General features: G+C 38.8%; 1 non-coding gene across 1 annotated transcript; it reads left to right on the top strand.

Annotated features, from left to right (window-relative positions):
* The first annotated feature begins 1027 nt into the window (after positions 1-1027).
* On the top strand, positions 1028-1133 carry LOC118538990 (U6 spliceosomal RNA). The gene has a single exon (XR_004918880.2). It is a non-coding gene; the product is annotated as a U6 spliceosomal RNA (small nuclear RNA).
* Positions 1134-10777: the final 9644 nt, after the last annotated feature.

Below are 10777 nucleotides of genomic sequence, written 5' to 3'. Positions count from 1 at the left end.
TGTTAAACTAGTTTCAGGTGTACAATATAATGATTCAAAAACTCTATACTCAGTGCTCATCACAATAAGTGTATTCTTAATCCCCTTTATCTATGTTGGGAGAGAGTGAGTGAGAGAGAGAGAAGGAGCAGTGGGGGGCAGAAGAAGAAGGAGAAGCAGACCCCACTGAGCAGGGAGCCTGATGCGGGGCTCAATCCCTGGACTCTGGGATCATGACCTCAGCCGAAAGCAGACACTTAACCGACTGAGCCACCCAGGTGCCCCATGAATACAGATTTTAAATAGATATTGATGATTTTAATTTTTTTAGCATATTTCTCATAGGGGCCTGTTAGATTATTACTGTTTTTAACTCCTAATATGCCAGATTAAGAGCTCATATAAGGATTAAAAGTGTCATCATTGTAACTGAAAACTACAACACACAGCAGTTACATAGAAACATCTCCATGGTGGCTGTCACTCTTCCCTCCCGGATCCATCATTTGACTTAACATGTGAACAAGTAAGGTTCCAATGTTAATGAGGACATGAATATTAATAAAAATGTAATTAAAATTCATAGCATTTTCTTTCTGTATCATAGAAAGTCATATCGAGAATTAAAGACTTATGAAGGATACTTTTTTGTGAGGTGTGATAGGCAGACGAGATATTACCTTGGGTTGAAAAGAGCAGGAGCAAAGGAAAGAGAAACATTCCAGGTAGACTGGTATTTCAAGTGACCTGGCCAAGAAAGGGAGGAAGAAATCTTACCTAAAAAGGCACAAATGTCAAGGTACTTTATTTACTTTTGTTTGTTCTTAAAATGGATACGTCTTAAGTATGTCTAAATATCAAATATTTGCTGGTGAGAAAAGAGCCAATGGAGAGAGAGAAGAAAGAATAAAAGAGAGGAAGATGATGGATAAAGAAAAATCATAGGACCAGAGCCTGAGCTACCGCAACATACAAATGAGAGCTTTATTTCCCAATTAGGAGAGCAGGAGTAATACATGGAAACACCCCATCTAGAAAGAAACAGTCTGTGCTTGCTCGGCAGCACATACGCTAAGACTGGAATGTTACACAGAAGATTAGCATGGCCCCTGGGCAAGGATGACACTCAAATTCGTGAAGAGTTCCATTAAAAAAAAAAAAAAGAAAAGAAATAAAGAAAGAAAAGAAAGATGTGGCCTGACTCATACTGTGACAGGGACTAGAAATGAAAGCAAAAATAGATGAGTGGACAACAAAGAACCAGTATGATAATGCAGAGCCAGCGCCACAGAAGAGATGCTGACCCTAAGGTGAATAGCACCCTTATTCCTTTAATCATTCCAGAACCATTTTACATGAAGAGACTCAGTGAGGAAGAATTGGTAGTTAAACCAGAACCATTTCATATATTGATAATGTATTACCAATTAATTTTCAAATTTACAAATATCTACTTCCTGTTTACCATGTTCCAAAAAATAGGCTGGATGCTGAAGGTCCAGAATGAACAGAGACATATGCCTCTTGCCCCCCCAGTTTACATTTGTCTTTTAGTTTTAGTTGCTGTGCATATGAATTATGAAAATTTTAAGAAAATACATATAGATTATCTCTTAGTGTGAGATGTCATTCTCAATTAAATCTTGTATGTCTTGAGTAGAAAAGAAAAAACAAAAACAAAACAAAAAACCCTTAGTTTTGAGTAGGAAGAAAAGTGAACAGTATGGACCTTACTGATTTTCTTTTTTTTGTAGTCATTATTAGATGCCCTAAGTGGGCAAAATTGCTCAGAATAGTTCCTAAAACTCTATCATCTCACTGATATTGGAATATACCAATAGCTGTAAGGACACAAATACAGCTTCTTGCATTTTGAACGTCCTTTTTGTTTCTCTAGTATCCCAATCATTATAAAAAGAAAACAGCGGGGTAACAGAAAGAGAAATACATATAATCATGCTCTGTATATAAAAGAAAGAGAGAATACATGAACATAGCTAAGTTATTGATAGTATTATTAAAACATGGTTTTAAATTTTTCCCTTCCTTTCAAGACTGAGTTTTAATGTTTAACATTTGTGGTTTGAGTACCAAACAATTTCATAGACACTGCAGTCCCAACTTAACATGCTATGTTGAAATGAAGATTTGAGGTGCATTAAGGTTTCAAATAAATACCAAGGAGATAACAATACCTTCCCTGAGTCAATAGATCAATGTCAGCTAAGGAGCACTAAGGAAAACAAAACAAAACAAAAGCTGGGAAAGACAAAGATAAAAGAAGCGGGCAGAGGCTAGACTACTACCAAAAGAAGACTTTCCCTTTCCAACCTTAACAGTCTTCCCAACTGTAGCAAGAACAGGATGTCTTGGATCCTGGATCACATTAAATCTACTGTACTTTGCATAATTATTCCCTATTTCAGGAAGTGCTTTAATGTAAAAGAAATATGAATTAAGCTATGAAACATGAACATTTTTAAAATCATCAGCAGCCTTTGCTAGAAGTTATCACTGATTATATATGGCCAGAGGAAGGGAACATAGCAAAGGATCAATAATTTGTAATTAATAATAATAAGTGAATAATAAAATAGTAATTCTTGATTTTTCTTTCAATACTTGAGGAATACTTGGGACAGGAGAGAAGAGAGAACAAGTCATTACACATTCAGGGAAATTACTTTGATAATTCTTTTTCTTCTTATGATAATACTGGCAGCCATAATCATGTAAGCTCTGAAAATGAGAGCATTCAGTTCAGCAGAATTATACTGATTAACATGGATATATAAGAAATGTTGAACTACATTTTGTATAAGTGTCCCTTTTTGTGTGTAGGAATTATGTAGCAGTTTATATACAGTAGACAGCGCATAAGGTGTGTCTAAGATGTTCACAGCTCTACTGTTGCAGTGCTACCTTACACAGAAGCTCAGCCCAGAGTGCTGCGTCCTCTTAATGACCTACACTCCTCAGAATGTAGCTGCCAAGACAAATGAAAGCACAGGATTTGGATAAAAACCCACATTCTCTTTCCAGCTGTGCCTCCCTAACCCATCTGGAAAATAAGAAAACTGTCCTTCTTTATAAAGCACTTTGCAGCCTGATCCTTCTCTTTTCTATCTCACCATCAGGATATCAATACATGTACACATTGATGGATTACAATGCCTTTAAGAAGTAAACTACAACCAGTGAGCCCAGAAATAATTAAGATGGTGGAAAAGTTTGAAGCAAATGAGTTTGGTTTCCTAAAATCACACACAAAAATAACTTCCACTACTACCTGCATGAGCTTCAGATTTTTTTGTCTGACCTCCTGTTGCTGACTTCTTTTCTTAGGAATGTGGGGAGCCTGGGCTTAGCAGTTCCAGGAGTTGAGAGCGAGTGTGAGAATGGGGGAGGGGAAATAAGCTTTTGGCTGAAGAACAAAGGGGGATTGATGCTTGGGTCCCAGATGAGGGTGTGGGAAGCAAGTAAAGTCGAAACATTAGGTCTAAATGGAGGGTGGAGTCCAGAGACCAGACATCAAGAAAAGCCTCAGGAATGAACAAGTAAGGCAGTCAAGGCAGGTTTGGAAGGCAAAACACAAGACAGATTCTGGACATAATGGAATCCACGGCACTGGAATTCTTTGTACTGTGCCACAGTTGATCCCATGGGTGGGGTAGGAATCATGAAGCTGACCTGTTCTTAGAGCTCTAAATATTCAATAGCCTCCTTTGATATGAATGTTTTAGAAATACAAGATAGGAATAAAACAATAGTTTTACAGAAAACAGTACTATGAAAAGAAATCTAATTTTCAAAGAAAAACCAAGAATTTGCATCTCTAGATGCTAAAATTAAGTCTCTGAATTTGTCCATGTTTAATAAATCAAAATGTTGTCTTGCTTTTAAAAAATATCATTCCTTATTTTAAAAAAAAATCATTCCTTCCACAGTTTATGGACATTAAAATGGATTTATCATCTTGTCACATTCTAGGGAATCTTGAGCCTCTTCTGCCAGAGGAGATAATGCTTGTTATTGCTAGACGCTGCTCATAACATAATGGTTTTATTAATCAGGATAATAGGCTATACCTCAGTAACAAATTAACCCTGAAATATCAGTTTCTAACACAGCAAAAGTTTATTTCTTCCTCACACTACATGTCCAATGTGAGTCAACAAAACAGTAGTTGTTTCATATAATCATGTAGGGAGAGGCTGACAGAATCCTCTGCCCAGAGTATAGCTGGTAGTCATGACAGGAGACAAGACAGATTAGAGAAATTGAGGTTTTTCATTGTCTCAGCTTAATGTTCACACATCACACCCATGCACATTTCACTGGCCGGAGCCAGTCTACTGCTCTCACCTAACTAAAGGAGCCTGGAAAATATAATCTTTCCTAAACAGGAATGGAAAGGAGAATTGGTATTTGTGAATACTAGTAATTGTTTACCACATTTAATATTTTAAAAATAATATTAAGACCCTGGAAAACCACCTTTTGGAGAAAAGAGAAGGACATAAGAAGAAACACACACACACACACACACAACACAACACAAAACAAGGGGCATGCACATAATCTAGAACAACCAAAGGCTCTTAACACTAATTTGAAATTAGGGTGTTTCAAGTAGTCCATAAATGTACAGTTACTGCAAATTGATGTTTCCCTCAGATACAAAAAGAAAAAAAAAGTAACTGAGTCTATCAAAGGTAGGATTTAAAAAAACCAACAAGGTAGGATGGGATTATGCCTTTTGGAAACTAGTGAGACCAGAGATAACATACAGAGGCTAACCTCTGGATGGAGAACACTAATGAGGTCTTAATAGAGAATTAAGCCTACGCACATATTCAGAGCATCATTAAGAAGCTGAAAGGGGGTGCCTGGGTGGCTCAGATGGTTGAGCGTCTGCCTTCGGCTCAGGTCATGATCTCGAGGTCCTGGGATCGAGTCCCCCATCGGGCTCCCTGCTCCTTGGGAGCCTGCTTCTCCCTCTGCCTCTCTCTCTCTGTCTCTCATGAATAAATAGATAAAATCTTAAAAAAAAAAAAAAAAAGCTGAAAGAATGAGCCTCAATGATTCCTAGTAAATTGATTCCAAATAAATACTGATAGAGAAGGCAGGAACTCCAAAGGGCAAAAAAGGTATTTTTTAGGTCAGTAGAGGACTTCTTAAAGTTTAGAGAAGGAGTCCATAATGGTCCTTCTCTTTCAAGTCGCCAGTAAGAAGGAAAGGACCAGGGGAGCCAAGAATAATTGTGATGAAGGATAACAGGCTTGAGACTCAGAGAAAAAGAGAAGATAAACAGAGAAGACTAGGAAGCCTAATCTGAAAAGAATTAGCAATCCCATTGGGCTAATGGGAATCTGCTGAACTTGGATTCAGAGCTTGGTCTAGACTCTGGATTCAGACAGAGTGAATGACTCAGGAAAGGGACTCTTTGACCTAGTTCCATTTGCATTTTAATGTAGACCAGAAAAACCTATGATGAGTATTACTTTTAAGAGCTTTTCTAGCTTTTAATAATCTGTATTATTTGGAATTTTAAAAATCCTTTATATTTCCTTGTATGTTTGCAGTTAAAGCCTTAATAATCCCAGTGTACCAGAAAGAGCAGCTGTGAGGGTCCAGGCTGAGTTGCAAGCAATGGCAACCAGGAATGAGAATAAACAATCAGGATGCTTTAGTCCCATGGAAGCAAAGAGAAGACGAAGGGATCAGTCTAGGACATAGGTAGAAACTAATAAGAGAACTTGGCCTGCCTTAAAACAAATTGAGTGTAGGTGACAAAGGTAAGTAAGTACTGTTGGGATATCCATTTCTTTATATATAAAATCACCCCAGCTTCTCCAAGCTATAGCAAGATTATAAGGTAGAAAGCAGTTTAGGAACTGGGTCTATTCCAATCATGAACATTAGTGTCCATCACAGACATTCTAAGCATATTTTTATTCTAGTATCCAAGCCACTGATTAAAATGTTAACTGGCCCACAAAGTAACCTCTATGGAATGCCATTTGTTGTGTCTCCCCAGGCTGACACTGAACCATTGATAATATTTGTCAAAATGAGACACTCCAACCAGCTGTCTCTTCTCACAGCACATTCATGCACAGTTGTTGGTGAGGAATTAAGACTGTAACAGCAGGGACATTAAGGATTAGGTTTGACAGTTCAGGAAGAGGAATGCATAGTTTAGCTGTGTCCAAGTCAGGATGCCTTCCTATTTTAGAAAGAGGATGATTTCAGTTAATGAAATTTAATTTGAAAAGAGCTGAGGATAAAGAAATGTGGACAGCCTTTTGAATGACAAGACAGGAGTGCATTCATGATTGTTGATCATTGCTTTTCAATCAAAAAGCACATACAAGAAATAAAGTTTTCAGTAGAAAAAATTATGTTTATAAATTAAAAAACTCTTTTTGCCAGCTAAAAGAGTGTCTTGCAAGACACAATGGCTTCACTATATTAACTGTATTCCCAGAAAAAAAGGAATTTTAAGAAGGAAGATACTTTTATAATCACAGTGAAATCATGCTTAAAATGACTGTCGAGATATTCTACAATAGAATGTTTTGTTTTTCCAGCTTCCTAGAAATATGGTCCTATGATTGGAACAGATGTGCTGTTTAGCTTTCTCCTTGACCTTTCCAGAAGTTCCATAATTCAGATCAGGTAGTGAACAGCTGTTAAAATAAATCTGTTCTTGAGCTTGGGGGAGGAAGATGAGGCCTCAGACACTGTAGCTTCTGACTTCATTCCTGGCATCATGGTTTAGGTCAGAGATTATAAACTCAATAACCCAGAGAATATGACAAACACTGATAATGCTGAGAAAAGCCTTCAAACACCCTTCTTCCCAGAAGGGTGGTAGAAATGGGAGAAATACTGTAGTTAAATGGTGCAGTGAGCACATGATTATCTGGTGCCCGCAGATTTTGTGTTCTGGGATTGCACCTTTTCAGCCCCAAGTGGGACTTCTATACAGTTCCCATCATTTTATTATGTTTTGGGGTGATATGTACAACCCTGATACAATGAAGAAAGAAATTCAAAGTGAAGAGAGACATAAGCTCCTGGTTTTTGAGACAAAGGCTCGACAAGCAGCCCTTTGACCCAAGAAGCCTGCTGAGATTCCCAGCAGTTGTGCTGAAGGATGGAGCCCCAGGCTGTGTCCATACCAGGGTACATCCATCCCGGACAGCATTCCAACACAAAACTGACAAAAAGAGCAGATCGGGATAGCCACTCACTCCCCCCAGTTTGGTAAAGCATCCTTTTTAGAGGCTGATGTGTCTTTAGACTACAGGTGAATCCACTCCATAAAGTATACTTGGTGGAGTGCCTGGGTGGCAAATTCAGTTAATGGTCAAGGTCCAACTCTTGGTTTTAGCTCAGGTCATGATCTCAGGGTACTGAGACTGAGCCCTGCTCATGCTCCACACTCAGCACAGAATCTACTTGAGATTCTCTCTCCCTCTCACTCTGCCCCTCCCCCTGCTCATGCTCTCTCTCTCTCTAAAAAAAATAAATAAATCTTAAAAAAAAATGCCCTGTGGAGTATAAACAGTTAATGGCATTTATCTCATTAATTTTCATCTCATTGCTATAATCGATATTTTATGTGCATTTTAAAAGGTAAATGCACTAAAATACTAGATTGCATATAAAACACTAAACAAATATACATATAGGAGATATATGCCTGCTCAGGATGCTATAACAAAATACAGTAAACTGGGTGGCTTATTAACAACAAGCATTTATTTCTCACAGCACTGGAGCTAGAAAATCCAAGATCAAGGCACTGGACTCTAGTAAGGGCTGGCTTATAAGGCCAGCCTTTGATGTCTAGTAAGGGATGGCTTCTTAGATGGCCATCTTTTTGTTATATATTCACATGGTAAAAGGGGCAAGGGAGCTTTCTTTGGCTTCTTTTACAAAGCACTAATCCTACTCATGAGGGCTTTGCCCTAATGACCTAATCGCCTCCCAAAGGCCCACCTTCTAATACTACCAACTTGGGGGTTAGGACTTCAACATATGGATGGAGGAGGGGAGTTGACATTCAGACATAACATACATTTATTTATTTATTTTTTATAGATAGGGGAGCATACAATCAAAAAATGTTGAAGACCACTGTTCCAGATTATTCCCCTCCCCTAGCCAAATGAGGGCAAGGATGCAGAGAAAGGTGAGCCCTCCTACACTGTTGGTGGGAATGCAAGCTGGTGCAGCCACTCTGGGAAACAGTATGGAGGTTCCTCAAAAAGCTGAAAACAGAGCTACCCTATGACCTAGCAATTGCACTACTGGGTATTTACCTCAGAGATACAAATGCAGTGATCTGAAGAGGCACCAGCACCTCAATGTTTATAGCAGCAATGTCCACAAAAGCCAAACTATGGAAAAAGCCCAGATGTCCATCGACAGATGAATGGATAAAGAAGATGTGGTGTATATAGATACAATGGAATATTACACAGCCATCAAAAAATGAAACCCTGCCATCTGCAATGATGTGGATGGAACTAGAGGGTATTATGCTAAGCAAAATAAGTCAATCAGAGAAGACAATTATCATATGATCTCACTTATATGTGGAATTTAAGAAACAAGGCAGAGTATCATAGGGGAAGAGAGGAAAAAATGAAACAAAACGAAACCAGAGAGGGAGACAAACCATAAGAGACTCTTAATCATACGAAACAAACTGAGGGTTACTGGAGGGGAGGGGAGTGGAGAGACGGGGTAACTGGGTGATGGACATTGAGGAGGGTATGTGTTGTAATGAGCACTGGTTATTATACAAGACTGATGAATCACAGACCTGTACCCCTGAAACGTTTATGTGTTAATTTAAAAAAAAAAAAAAAAGAAGAAAACAAGGTACATTGGGAAGGCATTGCTCTTACCGTAACTCTATAAAAGTCATTCAGATTAAACCCTTTGACTTAAAATAGTGATCAGATTAATGTCACCATTGAACAGAAGGAAGAAAAAAGGAGGGAGGGGAGAAATGGGAAATGAAAGTCTCTTTCCTCAGGTGACATCTTTCTTCCATAATAAATCTCTAAACAAAAGACCCAAACTGCTCACCTTCTTCATCCTCACCTCCATGGCATACCGTGCTTACTTTGGTGTGAGCCATGTAACTCTCCAGTGAATAATCTGTTAAAGCCAAAGAACAGAATCCAGAGCAAAAAGTACCATTTGGGGAAGGGTGTGTCTTAGCGAATGGAGGATACAGACGGAGTACAGAGAGTCAGGAAAATGCAACTGCAGAGTATGGTCATCAAGTACTTTGTCAGCAAGGTGTCAGATAGTGAGCAGAGGACAAGGACACTGATCTTACAACGGAAACCAAGACATCAAGTTCAAGATAATACGTTGTAAACAGGTGGCCCCCGGTCAAGTCTAGCCTACAGATATGATTTGTTCGGCCATAAGTCATTTGTAAAATTTTGAAGCTGTAAATATTTAAAACTTGGGAGATTTCACACACACACACACACACACACACACACACACACACAAAGAGTCCACATTTCTAACTTCTCTTGATAAATGAGAGATCTAACAGCACTGGATCAGTATTCCCAAATAGCCACCATGGGCTGGAGATGAATTGTGTTCCACTGGAAGAGAGGGCAGAGCCTCTCACTTTCATATTACCCCCACACAGACTGTTTCACACATCTACATTGTTTCTACTGTTCTGGGTTCAGAGATGTAGGAAGGACCCAGAATTCTGAGAGAAGCCAAGGAGACAAACAAGAAACCCTGAATCATAGACCCATTGTCATGTCTCCTCCTCCTGCTCCCATTTCCTACCATGGGCAAGGTCCTTGTCCCAGGGATCAGTGATGGGAAGAATTAAAGCAAACCAAACAGATGAGGTACATGTTCCCAATGAACTTACTCTAGTTGAGAAAATTGGATAACATATTAGTAAATACAGTTCTCAGTGATAATATCTAAAATATTTTGGAATGCTATCGTGGGCCAGTCACTGTTCTTTCTCTCATGTGGTTTGTATTCTTTTACACATATGAATTCCCATAGAAACCCTATGAAAAGTAAATAATTACATCCCATTTTTCAAATAGGAAATTGAGTCATGGAAATAAGCAACTTGTATAAAGTCCCACGGCTAGTAAGTAGAGAAGTAATAATGAGCTCCAGCAGTCTGACTTCAGAGGCAAGGCATTTAACCCCTGTGCCATACCATTAAGTACTAAGCAGTGTGTTAAAACAGGCTGATGTGACAGAGGCACTGAGCAGCTACTTTAGATTTGGAAGTCAAGAAAAGACTTTCTGGAAGTGACATTTAAGCTGAGATCTGAAGAATACAACTATGCAAAAACTAGAATAGTAGGCAAAGGGAGCAACTCATGTGAAGGACTAAATTTGGAAAGAGCTTGTTTACTAAAAACCCCAAATGAGTTGACCAGTGAGATGGTAGTTTGATGGGAGAGTGAAAAAGAGAGAGGGGGAGAACTGGAGAGGGGAGATTGAAGACAAAGCACAGGCCATACTCCAGGGTATAGAGTTTCCATTTCACAACAGCTGGGAGCCAGTGGACCATAAGAGCCTGAGAGGGGGACATAATTAGTGTGAGTTTCAAAAAACATGGTAATGTTCACATTTACCAGGGCTCTTTATAAACTGACCTTAATATATGTTTCTACCTTCCTCTCCTATTTTTTCTCCTTCATACATCCTGTGCTCTAACCAAAATTCTAGTAGCTACCGTTGTGCTAGAAAATCAGTTCTGTGGAAATAAAGC

This window comes from Halichoerus grypus, chromosome 6 (assembly GCF_964656455.1).
Source record: "Halichoerus grypus chromosome 6, mHalGry1.hap1.1, whole genome shotgun sequence".
Taxonomy (NCBI): domain Eukaryota; kingdom Metazoa; phylum Chordata; class Mammalia; order Carnivora; family Phocidae; genus Halichoerus; species Halichoerus grypus.
The sequence above is the reverse complement of the archived record's forward strand: the minus strand, read 5'-3'. Positions and strand labels throughout refer to the sequence as shown.